Source organism: Physella acuta, unplaced genomic scaffold (genome assembly GCF_028476545.2).
Source record: "Physella acuta isolate Inbredline_101_S28 unplaced genomic scaffold, ASM2847654v3 ptg001717l, whole genome shotgun sequence".
NCBI classification, from domain to species: Eukaryota; Metazoa; Mollusca; class Gastropoda; family Physidae; genus Physella; species Physella acuta.
This window is the reverse complement of record NW_026733229.1, coordinates 1-15,000: the sequence shown is the minus strand read 5'-3', so window position 1 is coordinate 15,000 and position 15,000 is coordinate 1.

Sequence of the window (15,000 nt, the reverse complement as noted above, 5' to 3'; positions counted from 1 at the left end):
CGGATTGACACCTGGCGTACCCGTATAAAAATAAAAGTCGATTGCGGATTGACACCTGGCGTACCCGTGAGCACCATGGCGGCTACGTTCATTTTAAACAGCGCGATAGGCTATGGATACAATGGGTCGCTCATTTAATCAAATCAGGCGCGTCCTCCGGCGTCTCTGCAGGGTGCAATTTGGCGCCTTATGTTAGTTTTAAGGAGCACCCTACAATAATGATAATGCGGCACATGAAACTCGACCTTCCGTCTCCGACACTTAGGCGGAGAGTGATTAACGGTGATATTACGGTGAGTGATTAATGTACACTCAAGGCTTTTTATATAGCACGCCCAATGGCGTGCTGGGCGGTAGTGTAGTTAAACCGATAAATATGATCTAAGAACAGACATTGTTTACATATAAATAACTCAATTATAGAAAACAAGGAAGTATATTGAAATATGGAGTAACTAAATATTGTAATAGAATAGCGAGTGTTAAACAAGGAAGTATATTGAAATATGGAGTAACTAAATATTGTAATAGAATAGCGAGTGTTTATTGGTTATATGTATTATTATATCGTTCATTACCGAATGTTGCAGACTAATAGTTTTATGAGTTTTAAAAATTTAAAAAAATAATAATTATGAACTTTTAAGTGCGTGGAGCTAAAGCTCCCCATCTTGACACTAAAAGAGGCGCATGCGGCTCGCGAGCCGCAGGTTGCCGACACCTGGTCTAAAGCCAATTTTTTTTTTTTTTTTTTTATAAAGTTTCTTACAAGTTAAACAGTTTGTAAATACCGAAAATAAGGATCAAAAAGGCTCTTAAGAAGTAATATGTAATTTTTAAATTTCAAACTTTTACTAATAACTTGTTTAATACTTCTATGGGTCTCATATTTAATATAGTCAAGCGGTAATTCTAATTTCAAAGATTTAAATTATTTAGATAATAAATGATTAATCTTCATATTTTATTATTAACTAATAATAATCACTATTTTAAAATATTTGTTAAATTTACTCTTCTTTTTACTTTTTACTATTTTTATAACTATAGTTGTAGGTTCTCTCCCTTAGTAATTTTAAAATTATGATTTCTAAGGAAGTAACAAGATAATATTTAGTTTTCAACATTTTTAACATTTTTAAGGTTCTTTGACTCAAGTAGTGATTGTTCACCTGGGTTCGATCGAACACCAGGGGTTCGGTGAGACAGTCTTAGGGGTTCGGCGGAGACCAAGACACATACCCGGCTCATTTGATTCACGATCGGATTTTGTCAGAGTGGACGATAGACCTATTAAGAAGGGTTCGCTGAATGCGCATGTGAAACTAGTGGGGTACGGTACCTCCAAAAGAGTTAAGAAACACTGGTCTAAACGTATTGAGCAATGATTTTTGCTGATCGATGCAATGAGTCTGTCAATCTATCTTTGTTTCTGTCACAGTCAATCTATCTGTCTTTCTGTCACGCTCAATCTATCTGTCTTTCTGTCACGGTCAATCTATCTTTCTTTCTGTCACGGTCAATCTATCTGCGACGGTCAATCTATCCGTCTTTCTGTCACGGTCAATCTATCTGTCTTTCTGTCACGGTCAATCTATCTGTCTTTCTGTCACGGTCAATCTATCTGTCTTTCTGTCACGGTCAATCTATCTGTCTTTCTGTCACGGTCAATCTATCTGTCTTTCTGTCAGTCCGTCTGTTTGTACGATCCTCCGCCCGATCAGCCATCCATCCACCCATCCATCTTTTATTCTGACTATACATCCATCAATTCATTATTCCATCAATTCATTATTCCATCAATCCATTATTCCATCAATTCATCAATCCACCAATCCCCCATCCACCAATCCACCTATCCACCTATCCACCTATCCACTAATCCCCCAAACCACCCATCCGCCAATCCAACTATCCACATATCCACTAATCAACCAATCCACTAATCCACTAATCTACCCACCAACTCATCTTTCATTCTGACAATCATTATTCCATCAATCCATCCAGGCGTCTACTCATACACTCAACCATGCCTCATACACCCACACACCCACCCTTCTAATCATCCACCCATCCACTCATCCACCCAACAATCCACCTATCCAGTCATCCACCCATCCACCCAACCATCCATCCATCCACTCACCCATTCATCCAAGATCCATCCATTAAAACCAATCACACGTACCTGTCGCCAACGTCTATATCACAGGTGTTAATAAAATTCAGATCGTCACCAGGGTGGAAGAAGCATGTCGATAACAGTAAGATATTACAACTACAATCCCCAACCACCACACTATACCCCGCCCCTACGTTACAGATTGGGTGTAGGTTACATAACAGAGCTCAACCTTTTTATACCTCGGCCCTTCGGTATTAAGCCACAATGTACTGCATAGGTAACAAAATAACTGCTCAATGAGTATGGTAAAACGTTAATCCAGAATGAAAGATAATGTGTATGGTGGTGTTGATCGAACTAAATATGTGGGCCAAAACAAAAGATACAGGCTAGAATAAAGATGTGGCCGATCGATCATGTATAGGCTCAGGGTTGCTGAACCGAAAAGACCAGAGTTCGAACCCCCCGGCAGATGAGGCTCGATAGCTGTGGACAGAAACCCGTCTAGGAGAGACAACTCCAAAATCAAACAACTGCTGCCTTGTAGTTTGTTCTTGGTTGGACAAAGGCTATGGAAGCATATCTAGAAAGAAAAGTAGCTTGAAATTGGAGTCAATGGCCTCAATGACGCATTACAAGTTGACAAGTGATATTTAATTGTGTTGAGGGGAAGTACTTCCAACATTTTAATTAAGAAGGAAAAAAGAAGAAAAGAGAAGAGCATAATATATATTGTTAATATTAGCATGACCGTTCATGAGGTGTTCTTTTTAGCGCAATTTCCATACGGACAATTGCGATTATTAACTCGTCATTTCTGGATGGATGTGTGTCCCCAGCTTTAAGTCGTATCTCCTCCTCAACGAAGCAGTATCGAGGACTAGTTCCAAAGCAAATATGTTAAGCAAGTTCTGAGGACGATTGTGGGCCAAAAAAATTCCCGGAATTCCTTCTTGGATTTCCCGGAAAAGCCAAAAAACCTCGAACAAATACAGTTTTTGGTCCATATCTCGGCAACCAGACCACTTAGTGACTTGAAACATTTACCAATCGATTCCTGCCATAATTTAAACCAATATTGCCGAAGAAAGTTTTCAAAAATATCCTTTCGTTCGGTCACAAAAAAATAATTAAGAACATTTAAACTGAGCATCGTGTAGGCCTAGGATGATATTTACTACTTTTTTTTAACTGAGCATCGTGTAGGCCTACTCGTTAAAATAAAACTATTTCCGTTGATATAGGTTAATATAGTTGTGTTTTTTTTTTAGCGCAAAAAAATATCCTTTCGTTCGGTCACAAAAAATTAAAATTGTTATGGATAACATAAGGAAATTGCGCTTAAATTGTCACTAGTTTTCTTTCTACAACTCTGAAGTCTAGTTGTTGAAATAGTCTTATCTAACTATTGTAGTCTAGTTTTTTTTAATAATCCTATCTAACTATTGTAGTCTAGTTGTTGTAATAGTTATATATAACTAGAAGAGTCTGGTTGTTGAAAGTTCTATCTAACTAGCTGAGGTATCTAGTTGTTGTAATAGCTCAATCTACCTAGCGGAGTATATTTGTTGCAAATAGTTGTTGAAATAGCCCTATCTGCATAACAGTGGTCTAGTTTTTGAAAATAGTCGTTTCAATAACCCTATCTAAATAGCGGAGTTTAGTTGTTACAAATAGTTGTTGAAATAACCATGTCTACCTAGCGGAGTATTTTTGTTGCAATAGCCCTATCTAACTAGCTGTGGTCCACTTGTTAAAAATAGTTGTTTTAATAGCCATATCTAAATAGCAATAGTCTAGCTGTTGAAAATAATTGTTGCAATAGCCCTCTCTAACTAGCTGTAGTCTAGTATCTAATTAGCTGTAGTCCAGTTGTTGAAAATAATTGTTTCAATAGCATTATCTAACTAGCAGTAGTCTAGTATCTAAAAAGGAGTACTCTGGTTGCTGAAAATAGTTGTTTCAATAGCCATATCTAAATAGCTGTAGTCCAGTTGTTGAAAATAGTTGTTTCAATAGCCATATCTAATTAGCAGTAGTCTAGCTGTTACAATAATCATATCTAGCTAGCTTAGGTCTAGTTATTGAAGTCTGGTCTTACTTCACGCTATGAACTCTTTCTTTCAATAAGATACAAAAATTCAATTTAAAAAACAACATTCCCCCGCCCTCCAATGAGATTCGATTTGTCGACTGCTGCCCTGCTGTAGGTTAATTGAAAAATGTTGATTGTTTCCGTTATTGCCCGCGTATTTTTTTTTACGAAACAAAACAAAATGAGATTGCATAAAAAAAAATAAACGGTCGGGGCGAAAAAAAAAAAGCAAGATACAGCTAGATTGACTAAATAAACGCTTATCACTGTTATGTTATCTGTGTTTATTTCACGTGCACGCTCGAGGTTCTTTTATGTTGTATCTGTGTATCTGTGTTGTATCTGTTGATTGTCTCTGGGAGTGGTGTGGATTGGGGTGGAGGGGGGGGGTAGTCTGTCAGGTATGACGCGGATGATTACATACAGGTAACTTATGCCCAGGGGGAAACTTTTTCTTCAGATGAACAAATGATTGGATTTGTGTGCGTTTGTGTAGTGGGACATGGGCTAAAAAAATTAACTTGAAGGGTTTTTTTTAAGTAGCGTCACGTGTGAGTAAGCATGAAGAATTTGTTTGAACCAGCAGTGGTTGGAGTGAGCAGTGTGGGGGTGACTCAGGTATGGGTGGGAGGGTGGGGGAGTATAAGTGTTAACGGTGTCCGACAATCGACTCTTCTGAAAAAAGGTGTGTTAGGTTGTTAGTAGTGTTGTAATTTCAGGGTTAGTGTTATGGTCAAATATTATGGTTAGGGTTATGGTAGTTCTTGGGTTAGCGTTTCGGTTTAGGGGTAGGGGTAGTTATTTTAATATTTTACTTTACTACCAATAACCTAACACCCCTTTTTAAAGGAGATTCTATTATTGTTGCATCATCTAACAAGGGTATATCACTCAGCCCTGATGGGGTTTTAGCAATACATTCCAGTTAAGAGATTTTCAACTGCTTAGTGGGTGAGGCGTGGTGGGTGAGGGGAGGGGGGGGGGTGGAGTTCGCAGGTGTATTTAGAACAAAATTTTGTTCCTAGTCCAAGTAGGTATGCTGGCTGAATTACCTGCACGCAGATTGACTAATGCTACACGTCTTAAAGTTTGATTTTCAAGACAGAATCAACGGATTGAGAAAACGTTTGCGTTTTGATAAATTCTATTAAATTCAGTGTAGATGGTATTCTAAAAGTAATTACACTTTAAGACATTCGGGAATAATAATTTATTTATAAATAATTTTGTGACGGTGTGTGATGAGTGGGAGGGGGGGGGGGGTTCAGATGGTGCCACGTCACACTTTTGCATTATAAAAAAGCAATGTTAGAAAACATAATTTTTATTTCGCGTTTTAGAAAACTGTTTTAATAAATTGTAATAGGAATTGATTAAATACTCTATTTTGACAGAGTTCAGACAAGATTTTGGAAAAATTTCGATGTTTTAAGAAAAATTCAACTGCAATTTTGAGGGCGGTTGCAGGCTGAGGTGTGACGCCATTTTAGGAAGGGGGGTCTGGCTGTTTGTGACGATGTATGACGGAGGGGAGGGGGAGGTAAAAATCGTCCAAAAAAGCGTGACGTCATTTATGGATGACCCCTTATCAACTAAATATTTTATGTATCTAGCCCAGAGTGGGGAGATATTATCCAATGTAAAGATTTAAAAAAAAGATTCCGCTTTAGACCAATCGATCTATTACGCAGATGAAGTAAAGTTTATATATTTCTTGACCTCGGATAATATGTCCAGCATTATGCCCCAGACATGAGCTAGGTACCCATTAGAGCTGGGTAGACTCAGGTACGTTACACTGATTTGAACCCGAGGCTCTCTGGTTAGCAGTCGAGCACTCTACCGCTAGGCCATGCCGTCCCATGTTATCACTTGTGGAAATGTATATACGCTCTGAGGCCAGAGGTGTAGTTTGGGGAGGGCGGGAAGGGCCACAACGTGCCCCCACCCCCTGGGCTTAGTTTAATCGGACATGATCCACCCCTAAGGGTGCGCAAAACGGGGTAGACAAATTAAAGATAAAAAGCTAATTTTTACCTGCATTACAGTCGATGCTAAGATAAATAGAATGCGACTTGGTTTTACGGACTGTTGCATACACATGTTGTGACTCGCCAAAATAAAAACTGTTACGGTAAAAAGCGCACACTACTGTTCCTAATTTGGGGGGGGAGGGTCGTTCGCCAAATTGAATAAATAAAAATAAGGGGAGGGGGGCGCAAAATTGATACTTCGCCCCTGGGGCTGGAATAGGTCTTTACGCCTCTGTTCTGTGCGAGGGGTTGAAACTACTATATTAGGAAACGTTTATTACAAAATTTAACATTTGAAGCAGTGTGTATTAAAACGTTAGGAGCGCACTCTAAAATGTCACGAGTTCGAATCTCGAATCGGAGTCCGTTGAACTACAATTATAACTTACAAGCAATAGTGTGTGTTTTAAGTGAATACAACATTCAAGTACAACTTCAATGACAAACTCATTCTTATTTTCACTGTTTTATACAACATTCAAGCACATATTGACAGAGAACTTATTTTACTTTTTTTTCCCCTGTGTGTTTCCTAATGTATGAACAAAATTGAGTGCATTAATTCAGTGGCGTAGCGAGATCGGGTGTCACCCAGTGCGGCACTTAATGGTGTCACCCCCCAGAGGCGTAGCGACCCTTCCCGGAGACAAACTTTCAAATTTTCGATTTGCACCCCCCTCAAACTTTCGATTTGCACCCCCCCCCCCCCTCTCAAGTTGTTCTCTATATATTTTGCTATTTTTCGCCTTGGTGTCACCCCCCTAAATGGTGTCACCCGGTGCGGTCCGCACCCCCCCGCCCCCCTCGCTAAGCCTCTGCATTAATTTAATACCTGGAATACCATTGAAAAGGTTTCTGGTTTCCCTTCTGGAGAAGACTTTGTATTGAACCAGTCAAGCGAGACTAGTATTACTGGTTTGTTTTCAAGGTTTATTTTCCTTGATTAAAAATTCGAGATTAAAGTACACCAGTCCCCGTGGCTCGTGATATTACTATGTAATTAAATTTATGTACAGTTGGCTTGCCAACGATGTAGTCTTAACTGAGTTATTTCCCTTAGATAATCTTGTTCTGGTAATAAGGTTATCGAACTTATTTTTGAGTCAAAAATAATTTTTAAATAATAAATAAATCTACCATTTACAAAAAAAAATATTAAATTTTGCAGTACACATATGTTGCATCTTTACATCTTGTATTCGTGTTTCTTTGTTGTTGTTGTTAGATTATATTTTGTTTTAAATTAATCCTTCACGTATTACCTTCAGTTGCTCTGCAGTTGGAGTTGGCAAAACATACGCATTCCACTCGACTACATACCCCCCACCACCTGGGCTTAGTTTGATCAGATATGCTGCACCACTACCCAACATCACTACCTCACTACAACACAACCGTTATACCAAACTGCAACTGAACAATACAACCACCCTAAAATATAACAATCACTCACTCTAACCTTCTGTGACCTACCCCAAAAATATAACCCTCTACCACCCTAACCTCCCATCACCTAACCCTAAAATATAACCCTCTACCACCCTAACCTCCCATCACCTAACCCTAAAATATAACTCTAAAATATAACCCTCTACCACCCTAACCTCCCATCACCTAACCCTAAAATATAACTCTAAAATATAACCCTCTACCACCCTAACCTACCATCACTTAACCCTAAAATATAACTCTAAAATATAACCCTCTACCACCCTAACCTCCCATCACCTAACCCTAAAATATAACTCTAAAATATAACCCTCTACCACCCTAACCTCCCATCACCTAACCCTAAAATATAACCCTAAAATATAACCCTCTACCACCCTAACCTTCCATCACCTAACCCTAAAATATAACTCTAAAATATAACCCTCTACCACCCTAACCTTCCATCACCTAACCCTAAAATATAACTCTAAAATATAACCCTCTACCACCCTAACCTTCCATCACCTAACCCTAAAATATAACTCTAAAATATAACCCTCTACCACTCTAACCCTCTATCGCCCATCATAGTTTTTTAAAGCATAACCAAAACATCTATGTAATCAATCCTTACAGATTGTGTCCCATCTAGACTCGAACTCATTTTTTTTCTTCGTTTCAAAGGTCACTTAAAGGTGGACAGCCTGACCCTATAACGGCTGTTAGTTTACATTGTGGTGAGTTTGTGTGCTGTTATAGAAGAAACCATCTGACTCTGTACATCAAGATAACCAGAAACGATGTTACGGGAAATATATTAGGGTGAAAATATCGACAAGTGAACCTGGAAACCACAGATGTATTTTATCTGAAGAACAATGTATTCAAATCTAAACACTCAACATGAAAATAAGTGATTTTCAGTGTCGTATGGATCATAACGCCCTTTCCCCTTCAAACAGTGTTTCTTCCAGGTATCTCTTCGGTTAAGGGGGGGGGGGGGGGTTACCCGAAGAAAAAAGTCTGGAAGAAATACTGCCTTCAACCCCCCCCCCCACACACACACACACACACACGCTGCCTAGGTTCCAACCCTGCCCAATAGTATGTTTATTAACACGTTTTTATTAACTCAGCTTCGCGTTTGTGTGTTTGTTGTTAAAATTGACATCGAAAATTAGCCCACTTCTGATTGCTCTATAGATCTGAAATTTTGCATGCAGGTTACTTTCGCCTAACAATTTCAGATGCAATCATAAAAACTAGCAATTAGAGACCGTAATTAGCTTAATTTAATTACGCCCCAAGGACCATAAAATTGAGGACATGATTTCTAAAGATACCGACAAGACTGGAGGCTTATTGACACAGTTACATCGGCCCCAATCGATGTGAGCGCGCTGGCCGTGATCGTATAGTGGTTAGTACTTCGCGTTGTGGCCGCGACAACCCAGGTTCGAATCCTGGTCGCTCAAGATTTTTTTAGTTCGTGTATTTATAAACACTTAGTCAATTCATACTTAATCAAGTCATTAGATAAAGTAGAAAATAAACTATATAAAAAACTTTTTTAAAAACCACGTTTTTCATGTGTAGCAACGGACTAAAAAGGAGAAAATAAAATACTTAAAAAAAACTTTTTAAAAAACCACGTTTTTCTTGTGGACTAAAAAGTAGAAAATAACTATTTACATACATTTGATGACAAAAAACGTGGGTCGGGCAGATGGGTCGGGAAATTTGATGGTGAACGTACCCACGTTTTTTGTCATCAAATGTATGTAAATAGTTATTTTCTACTTTTTAGTCCACAAGAAAAACGTGGTTTTTTAAAAAGTTTTTTTTAAGTATTTTATTTTTAGAACACCGTTGTACGAAAAAGGAAGTTTGTATTCTTCTTATTTCCGTCGTCGCCCCCCGCCCAACCCCTATTCACCCCCCCCCCCCCCCCGTCTTAAAAAACGTTTCAGTCTAGTTAATGGCGACAGTCTCCCGGCTGCCCTTGGGTCATTTTTACCGCATGAGAGCGGCGCTGACCCATTAGCGCGTCACGTGGGTGACCTGCGGTACACGTTCCCGCCACGACCACGTGACTGGTCAAATTAATCTCAAACCCAGCCGACCCCCGCCATTACATCGCAGTTCTTGCGTCCAAGAGGGACTTCCACAAAAGTTGAATTAAAAATATTGTTTTAGTTTCTGGAGCAAAACTTTACATAAACGTTTCGGACTTCGGTTATCGTAAGATTATAAATATGAAATACAAACAATATCTTCTACTTCGTTCTTAATAGGGCTGGTAAGTAGGTCACCAACCAGTTGGCAATAAACATTGCATGAGCCATAGAACTGGTTGGTGACCTACTTACCAACCCTATTTGTAATATTGGATGAGATTTCCCCCAACACTATTAAGTGTTACATATTAACTTGTTATAACTTGTTATATTAGCCGTTGATTATGATTTCAGTCTGTTTTACTTTTTGGATTTACTTCCATAGCCTTTGTCCATCCAAGAACAAACTACAAGGCAGCAGTTGTTTGATTTTAGATTTTTCTCTCCTAGATGGGTGGATGTCCCTAGCTATTGAGCCTAATATGTCTAGGGATTCGAACCTGTGATTTTTCGATTTAGCGACAATGAGCTTTACCTTAGGTAAAAACATGGTCCAAACAAGAACCAACTACAAACCAGTTGTTTGATATTTGGAGTTTACTTTCCTAGAGGGGTTGATGTCCCTAGCTATCGAGCCTCATCTGCCCAGGGAAAAAAGTATAAATACCTTTATAATAGCAAACGTAACCCATGAAAAATAACAAAGATGTTCTTCAGGTTTAGAAGTTAAAATTCAACACAGTAGTCGCTTTATAAAAAAAAATTAAAACTCTTTACGATTTACGCTTCAATTTCTTTTTTTACTTTCTCGTATACAGAGTATAGAGAAAGTGTTGTAAACGTGCAAAAAATAATCGAGATATAGGCCTATATATATACACAGAGGCGTAGCGAAGGCGGGGCGGGGGGGGGGGCGGACCGCACCGGGTGACACCATTTAGGGGGGGGGCGGTGGCACAAAGGCAAAATATTGCAAAATGTACAGAAAAAAATGCGTTTTTGCCAGTTCCATTAATGATTAGTTAAAGTTAAATAGTCTTTTAAGTACAAGTCAACAATTATTACAAGGGGATGGGGGTGACGCCATGACGTAAACGTGATACACACCACACACATTTTTATTTATATAATTATATATTTATATATATATATATATACATATATATATACATATATATATATATATATATATATATATATATATATATATATATATATATATATATATATATATATATATATATAAACTTTGTTTCTTGGGGGTGACACCACGAAATACCGCACCGGGTGACACCCGACCTAGCGACGCCACTGTATTTTACTGCTGTGTAATATGGTAAATCTTGCGATTCTGTGTCTGTATCTTTCAACCTAGCTCGTGTTCTTTCCTTCAGAAACAGACAAGTAACTGAGTTTAGTCCAATGAAAGTTATAATAAGCAAATGTTTAACATCAAAATTAAATTATACAAAGAGGAGTAGGCTTATTTGATTTCGCAACAGCATTTAGACATTTGACTATAATTTCGCCTACATTTAAAACTAAATATAAGGGAGTTAATTTATAAATGCATAAAAGGGAGTTAATTTATAAATGCATATGCAAGAAATGAATTTACAAAGCAAAGACATACATTTATTAATAATTTCAATTGAATGAGAACATATATTTATAATATTTACATGAAATTAAAATGTTGTTTTCAGTTGACTCAAAGTTGATTGTTTTCGCTCATTCAAAATTGTTATTACAAGATGTTTTAAATGCACATAGACAGTAAGAATGCGTTTAAAAATTCGGTATATGTAAGATCGATTCCAATTATTGTTCATTAAATAGACCACACGGAGTGACACCCCGACCTAGCGACGCCACTGTTTATACATATGTATTAAGATATAAATCTGGTTAGATCAGGGGTCGGCAACCTGCGGCTCGCGAGCCGCATGCGGCTCCTTTGATATCAAGATGCGGCTCTCCAGCTCCTTGAACAAATACTAATAATCTTAATGAAAAAATAAAATATTTGAAATAAAAAAATGTTAGTGGCTCTTTAAAACCAGGGAAATTTTGAAAATTGTAGCTTTTGGCTCTTCCGCTTCAAAAGGTTGCCGACCCCTGGGTTAGATATATAGACTTATGGATAGTTACAAGTATAGCATACCTCAGGGGTCGGCAACTTTTGAGAATGAAGAGCCAAAAGTTGGAATTTTCAAAATTTCCCAGTTTTTAAAGAGCCACTACCTTTTTATTTCAATATTTTATTTTTTGATTAGGACTAGGTAAATAAATGTGATTTGTTATTTTTTAAAAATAGCTTTAAATATGAAATAATATTTCTTCATATAAATTCATACACATGTTTCGCCAGGATAATAAACTTAGTAATCAAATATAATCATAGGAATATCCGTCACTATGCCAATACACTTTAGAAGCTGCTAACTTTTTTTTTTTCTTTCTTTACGGATATCACCGGCTCAGGAGGTGTCTGCCATTAGCCAGGCAGGTCTCAAAACGTCAAACTCCGACTAACTGGCTTGAATATCGGTTTGATTACCGTGTATCTGTCAATTCTTTCCTTTAGTTCTCACCTGGCTTTTCTTCCACCCCACTGAACGCAAGGTAAACTGGTACCCCACCGTCCAGTACCCCGGCTCAACAGTAGGAAGCTTATAGCTAAAAAAAAAAAAAAAAGCTACGTCACTCATGTCAAATTAATTATTACTGATATATAGGGAAATGTATTCTGAATAAAATAACATTCTCCATTTAAAAACATTCGAAAAAGTCGGCACTTGGGCAGTGGCAAACATGGGATTGTTGCCACGGGGTTGTGGGGCTGGGCCTGATGCCCAAGCTGCTGTCAGATGTCCGTATACTTTCTACTGCACATATTCTCAATGTACTCTGATAAGTGTTTTAATTCTGTTTCAAGTTGTTTTTATTTGATATGAATTTTGAAAATAAAATAATATCAGAGGCGTAGCGATGGGGGGGGGGGAATATGTCCCCCGCCGACCTGAGGGGGGGGGGCGCCAAATTGAAAGTTTGAGGGGGGGGGGGTGCAACTGAAAAGTTCGAGGGGGTGTGCAAATCGAAAGTTTGTCCCCGGGCGCCGGGAAGGGTCGCTACGCCTCTGAATAATATAACTATTAATATCTGTGCAAGGAGCTGGAGAGCCGCATCTTGACGGCAAAAGAGCCGCATGCGGCTTGCGAGCCGCAGGCTGCCGACCCCTGGCATACCTAGTTTCTATAGGCTAATTTCCTTTAGTATCAAAATTAAATCGAGCTATTCGTCTTAAGTCTATTAAGAAACTGTTAACATTAAACAACAATACCATAAAACAATGTACAAATAAGGTCCACGTGAGTGTCCTGCTCTGATGGTCGTTGTTTGGTGGTTGGGGGAAAAAATCAATGAGTCTGTGACAAATGACAAACGGAATGTGATTCATGGCTTGTCACCGGTAGTACTATGTGTAGCCACGAGAGTTAACGCCCTTGTCTAGAGTGAGTTTGAGGCGGGGGAATAGTCTCCTCATTTGTAACTGTAATCGGAAATTTCCTTTTTTTTTTGTGTTGTTGTTGTTGTTACTTTATATTTACACAAGGGATAAGACCCGGAAGTCGTTCAACACGTGATCAATAGTTACACATAGTGACCGTGTGTACATGTTTTACCGAAGCTGCAAGCTGCTGATTTTCTTTTAACGCTTATCTATGGGAACATATATGCGGTACGTTCTTTCTTATCCCAATAAAGACACACGCAATAAAAATCATCGTCCATACTGATTCATCATCTACACTCTGCAATAGCTTTAGAGCTAATCCCAATCCTGATTGATCTTTAGGCTTAAGACCATATATATATATATATATATATATATATATATATATATATATATATATATATATATATATATATATATATATATATATATATATATATATATATATATATATATATATATATATATATCATATATATATATTTTATATATATCATATATATAAGTATATATATATATATATATATATATATATATATATATATATATCATATATATATATATATATATATATATCATATATATATCATATATATATATCATATATATATATATATATATATATATATATATATATATATATATATATATATATATATATATATATATAACTACATATATATATAAATACACTTACATATATATATATATATATATATATATATATATATATATATGTGTGTGTGTAAGTGTATTTATATATATATATGTAGTTATATATATATATATATATATATATATATATATATATATATATATATATATATATATATATATACATATATATATATATATATATATATATATATATATATATATATATATATATGTAAGTGTATTTATATATATATATATGTAGTTTTATATATATATATATATATATACATATATATATATATATATATATATATATATATATATATATATATATATATAGGCTATATATATATATATTTATATATATATATATATATATATATATATATATATATATATATATATATATATATATATATATATATATATATATATATATATATATATATATATATATATATATATATATATATATATATATATATATATATACAGGGCAGCTACTCTCTGTTTTACTTTAAATGACCTCTCTAAGAGCAGAAAAGCAAGCCAGACGTCCTGGTATATTTCAGTAATATTCCCTTTCATTCTTGCAAATTTTGTTGTCAAAAGCTTTACGGTAATAGCAGTGACCTTCAGACATTCCACAGCAGACCAAAAGAACTGGACGTCCCCCAGCGGATCCTCAATTTACCCTGATTTCCTGTCGGCTTCCGGCAGATGCTCTCCCCTGATGGGTGCTAACCCAATAGAGATGAGCGCACGGAAGCTACCTGGGTTGAATGGGATACGAAGCGTCTGGTGTAATGTTTGAACGTTTTCGGCAACTGGTCGACTTCCGGGTGAACTAAAGGTCATGACATGATCAATGAGGAGCAGCAGTACTAAATAGTTTTTTTTTCATAATGTATCATGTGTATGTAATGTATCTTAATCAGAGGCGTAGCGAGGGGGGGGGTCGGGGTGCGGACCGCACCGGGTGACACCATTTAGGGGGGGGGGGGGTGACACCAAGGCAAAAA